We start from the raw sequence: 6,085 nt of genomic DNA on the forward strand, positions 1-6,085 counted from the left end.
ATGGCTTCTCTGCAAAGTTCCTCCCTGGTTGTACACTTCCAACTCTCTAGGTCCCATAGTTTAAGATCAGAGACCACCTAAGCTTCAAGAAAGTAAAAATCTAATCAGAGTTAGGAAGCATAGTAGAGATATGCCCAGAATATAACCACATAACAACAAAAGCAGCTATAACAAAACCTCGGTGTCAGAGAGAAAGAAGGCACATCCGTTAGTTCTCTGAGGTAACCTGCTCATTTGTTTGAATATGTTCCAACTTTCTCCTAAATTATACGCCCAGAACCACCCAGAGTAGCTGCATGCAGACCTTTCTGAGAATGCCTTTATGTCCAGGTACGTTTTATTCTTGAATCAAAATGTTTTCTCTCCCTCTTGCTTTGTTGAATCACTCAGTTTGAAGGATTTGTTCTAACTCAAGCTTCTTTTCAGTCGGTACATTGTGATACTGCCATTCGGAGAGACCTGCTCTTGCTGTCATCAAGAGGAATATTTTATTCTGCCCGAACCTCTTAAGCCCATTCACTATTGTTAGCCTCAGCAATGGCACTGCAATGATTTGAGTCCTTTACTAACACCCTCTATGACCCTTCATTAATTCGTTCTTTTCTAATTTAGTACCATGTACAAGATAGAAAACATGCTTTCCGAACCATCAATCAGCTCATCCTTAGAGATTATAATAAAGCTAATGATAAACGTTCACATTTGTCATTTCAAAGACAAGCATAAGGGGCTTCATTTCCAAATTTTTACTGCAAGTTTTAATTCCACATTGTCAATTATTTAAAGTATTCTTTCCCCTCAGCACTGCTGTGCTAAATATACAGGTAGAATACTCTCTTGTTCAAATACTTGGCAATTTCATGCCTCTTCCAATTTTCCCTTTATGAATCTTCATGTAATTTTCCTGGCTTTCATATCTTAAATTATCTTCGCTGCCTCACAGCTTCAAGTAGAAAAATAAAGACCTCCTTTGGGTTGACATTTAGAGGTTTATTATTCTCTCTTTGATATATGAGCTTAATGCTCATTAACACTAAAATGAACCAGCTGAGAAAAAAAAAAAAAGCCTTCAAAGATTCTGGGATAAATAATGTAACACCCTCTTCCTTCCTCCTGACTACAATGATATTAACCAATTCCACAGTCCTACAATGTAAGCTTTTACAAATTTAATATTGTCTGTTTTAACTTTTCAAAGGTATGCAAATGCTGCCCTAGAATCTGGTTGCTTTGTTAGAATTTCTTTTTCCTCAAAATAGATTTAATGCAGCCTCTTCCATTCCATTTTTCTAGAATTGCCCCTTAAGATTAAATTTAAAGCAACCTCTAAACATTGAGTTATTTGAAATTAAATATAAAGCATGTAGTCCTTTAGGAAACATGATCGCATGGTCCTCTTGGGATGTGGGGAGCTCCAATAGTTGAGGGAATTTTTAAATTAAAAACTTAATGTAGGTATTTAAAGTAATATTTTTCATTAATCATGTTTTCCAGAATCCCTGTGTGGTCTGTATATTTACCAGTTTCTTCCTGTGTAGATTTCTTTCTTTCTTCTATCAGAATATTTTAGGTAAAGTCAAATTTACCCAGCCTCTGCTAGAAACTCCTGGGAACACAGTTTGTTTCTCTGACCCTTTAAATCATACTCTTTCACTCTGCATCGGCCAAGAAACATCCTGCCAAATAAGTCTGATGGTGATTTGATATAACTTTTCACAGGCGACCTATCATATATGAATCATGTATTATGTATTGGAAATAGTTCAGGAAAGCTGCTGCGTTTTCTCTCTCCACAATGAACTTCCAATTCCTAAAACAACACTAAATCCTAGGATTTCCTGAGATGGAAAACACTTGGATTTCCTGGAACAACTATTCAATTCCCCAAAGGGATAACAAGTTGCTCATTTTGCCAATTATCACAAGTCATTCCTCAGAGATCTTATCCTCAGTGGATAGGTTTCTAACCACTATGATAGTTTTATAAACAGAAGTTTTCCAGAATAGGAAGCCCAGGCTCTACCTCCTATTGGTGCTAATTTCAATTCCTACCTGAGGTCCCCTTTCCAGAATTTTCCACTTGCTCCATTTCTCCATCCTCAAGTTTCAGTGATTAGTGCTGATCAGGATTATCTCGGGGTTCTGTTTTGTGTAGCAGACCGCATGCAGAGATAATAAGATAGCTAGAGTTTTCGTATCTGATGGGCCTCACTGCTTCAGCAGTCTGGATAGTGGAGCAACATTTTCCATAAGCTTGTCTGATAAGTAAAGTCAGACCAAGCAGGTCCTCTAACATAGGCCTTGCCCCGTCCTGAGGCAGACACAGAAATGAGGACAGCTGACTCGAGCTTCGTTCAGGGAAAAACCAAAAGTCAGATATATTAAATCCCAAGTGTATCTTCCTCGATTTGCTAAGACATTTATTAGCTTTTAATGTTCAGGTTATATCAGTGCTTCTCAGAATTGAATGCGTCTGTGACTCTGAGAATCTTCTTAGGGCGCAGATTCTGATTCCCAGAGTCTGGGATTTGGCAGGAGATTCTGCATTTCTAACCACCTCCCAGGTGATGCTGGTTCAAAGCTGGTCCATAGCTTATACTTTGAAAAACAAGAGATTCTAGAAGCTTAGAAGTTCTCAGACTTTTCATGTGCAAAAGAATTCCTTGGGGAAATTGTTTAAAATGCAGAGTCCAAATTGCATGCCCAGAGGGTCTCAGGTGGAGCCCAGGCACTGGGCATCAGGGCATCAGCAGATCACGCCACAGTTCAGGGTGAGCTGGATTCAACTTTGGACAAGGCATCAGACCAAGGTGCCAGAACTCTTGGCTTTACAACCTACTAAATCTGTGATCTGCAATAAGTAATTTAACATCTTTTAGGCATAGTTCCCCACAACTGTAAATGGGTTTTGTATTGTCTGCTCTGTTGGTGCCCTCATATTGCTGAGACGTTCTATATGTTCACAAGCTACACAGATGTAAGTTTCTGGCAGCTCTCTGTAATCATTTCCACATCATTTGATACAGGATGTCACCCCTTTCTGCCTGATGTAGGGCCCGCCCCACTTTTCTGTCCTTTGAAATATTCAAAGAGGATCACAGGAATATGTTCTGAGGGAGTTCTGGAACCTCACCAGGAAGCCTCAGATGCTGAGAAACAAAAAAAATCTACTTAGCAGAGTCAGTCAGAGGTAGGCTTCACCCATGTCAGTGCTGGCTATCAGAACAATTGCAGATGCAAATTTGAACCCAGAAAGCACCTGTCCCCTAAAAGATTACTTTTGTCTTTATGCTCCAATAGTATCTTTGATATTCTTTTGTTCTTCAAACCTAAAGCTTTGGTTTAAAGATCTTATGATACACTGACGAAGCTTTCTTTTTCCCTCCCTGCCTAGTAAAAAAAGAGGACCAGTGGCCCTCGTGTTTGCATCAGCTATGTTTCTGAAGCTAAAGTGGTGACACTGTTTTTGATTAATTGAAAACAATGCAAGTATCACGTAACATTCTGGTTCTTCCATTTCTTCCATTTCATTGAACATCTATTCAATCTCACAGTCCCATCAGCCTGCAGAATACATCCGCTCATCTTTCTGTGTGCATCCCCTTCCACCCTAGCACCCTCACATTCAACATCTGTTGCTTATTCAAGATGCAGGAAAATTCCCTTTTGGGAGAGATCATACTCCAAAGACATGTGAGTGCACAATCGCTTGGAAATAATGATCTGAGCCAATACAAAACATTAACTTAAAAAATAAAAATAAGTGAAACTACATATGTAAACATGTACTGCATAGTATCTGAATCCACATTCATGCCAAAATATGGACACATACACCCACATACACACAAATACGTGCACACTGCATGCACACATACATGCACAGGAAGTTTTGAAATCTTTTGTAACTGAAAAGGATTTCACATGCAGAGGTTGCCCTGAGCTCAGTTGAGTCGGAGAGTCTCTGTGAGACTTGGAGGAGGAACATGACTCCTGGAGCCTGAGTGTGATGAAGGTCTCCAGGGAAGTTCTTCCCATCACATACGCGCACCCAAGACCAGCTTCCCCAGCAGACTCATTCCTGAAATTGTAATATTAGAAGGTTTTTTCTTTTAACACGTTAAGCGCCAAGCCTGTTTTATCTTCCTTTCCGTTTAGCCCGGGATATCACTGGCTGCACCAGTGACTGAGGAGATCTGGATGGAAAGTATAGTGTCAGTTACCGTGACTGACATGGCGTTTAAGGTGGGAAGGAAGGGAGGAAGGAAGAAAGAAAGAAAGGAAGGGAGGGAGGGAGGAACAGCCCTGGCCGGTGGCTCAGTGGTTAGAGTGCCGGGTTCGGTTGTAGGCTCAGTTCCTGGCCCTGGTTGGGGTATGTGCTGGAGGCAACAAACTGGTGTGTCTCCCTCACATCCATGTTTCTGTGTGTGTGTGTGTGTGTGTCTCCCTCTCCCTGCCATTCTCTCTAAAAATCAATGGGGAAAAAATCCTCAGGGCTGGAGCCCGAGTAACTAGATGGCGGAGGAGTGACGGGTCCCTCCGGGCGGGCAGGCGGCCAAGGTGGCAGCGGCATCACCGCCCTAACTCAACGCGCCCTTTTCCAGCCCTGACGGCGCTGCCAAAGCCAGGCAGTGGCGGCCCCCGTCACACAGGGCCCAGCCTGGGAGCCGAGAGCCCCGCACGCACTGCAGCCGGGCACAAGGAACTCGACTGGGCGGCGGCGACCGCGTTCCCTCGGCGGTTCGGGCCCCTGTGACGCCAGCAGCCGACGTGCCCGTTCCCTGCCGCGCTCCCCGCAGCCCTGCCCAGCGGACCAGCCCAGAGGCCGCGTCCTCCTCCCCGAGGCTGGGCCCGGCCTCCGCCTCCGTCTCCCGCGATGGCGATGGCGATGGCGACGGCGAGCAGCAGCGCCTCCAAGGCCGAGTTCGTTGTCGGGGGCAAATACAAGCTGGTGCGGAAGATCGGGTCCGGCTCCTTCGGGGACATCTACCTGGCGATCAACGTCACCAACGGCGAGGAGGTGGCGGTGAAGCTCGAGTCGCAGAAGGCCCGGCACCCGCAGCTGCTGTACGAGAGCAAGCTCTACAAGATCCTGCAGGGCGGGGTGGGCATCCCGCACATCCGCTGGTACGGGCAGGAGAAGGACTACAACGTGCTGGTCATGGACCTCCTGGGGCCCAGCCTGGAGGACCTGTTCAACTTCTGCTCCAGGAGGTTCACCATGAAAACTGTGCTGATGCTCGCCGACCAGATGATCAGCAGGGTGGAATACGTGCACACGAAGAACTTCATACACCGAGACATCAAACCCGACAACTTCCTCATGGGCATCGGGCGCCACTGCAACAAGTTATTCCTGATTGATGTTGGTCTGGCCAAGAAGTACCGAGACAACAGGACGAAGCAGCACATACCGTACAGAGAAGACAAAAACCTCACGGGCACCGCCCGCTATGCGAGCATCAATGCGCATCTGGGGATTGAACAGAGTCGCCGGGACGACATGGAATCCTTGGGCTATGTTCTGATGTATTTTAACAGAACCAGCCTGCCATGGCAAGGGTTAAAGGCTGCCACAAAGAAACAGAAATACGAAAAAATTAGCGAAAAGAAGATGTCCATTCCCGTGGAAGTGTTATGCAAGGGGTTTCCCACCGAATTTTCCATGTACTTAAACTACTGTCGTGGGCTGCGCTTTGAGGAAGCCCCGGATTACATGTACCTGAGGCAGCTCTTCCGCATTCTTTTCAGGACCCTGAACCACCAATATGACTACACGTTTGACTGGACGATGTTAAAGCAGAAGGCGGCACAGCAGGCGGCCTCTTCCAGTGGGCCGGGTCAGCAGGCCCAACCCTCCACAGGTGTCTAAGCATGAACCAAGGAACAGAAGGAGCAGTGCAGCTGACCGGAGCAGCATGTTTCCCCCCAAATCTAGACATTTTAGTCCCTATGTACACTAGCCAGTGGTTGTGGACAACCATTTACTTGGTGTAAAGAACTTAATTTCAGTATAAACTGGATTCTGGGCAGCATTGGTGATGCTGTTGTCCCGAGTTGTAGCCGCTGTAATTGTGAATAATAA

The 6,085-nt window shown here is 45.3% G+C and overlaps 1 pseudogene; it reads left to right on the top strand.

Annotated features, from left to right (window-relative positions):
- The first annotated feature begins 4,876 nt into the window (after window positions 1-4,876).
- Window positions 4,877-5,872, top strand: LOC102422285 (annotated as a pseudogene).
- Window positions 5,873-6,085: the final 213 nt, after the last annotated feature.

The sequence above is a fragment of the Myotis lucifugus genome, unplaced genomic scaffold (assembly GCF_000147115.1).
Source record: "Myotis lucifugus unplaced genomic scaffold, Myoluc2.0 scaffold_89, whole genome shotgun sequence".
Lineage (NCBI taxonomy): Eukaryota > Metazoa > Chordata > Mammalia > Chiroptera > Vespertilionidae > Myotis > Myotis lucifugus.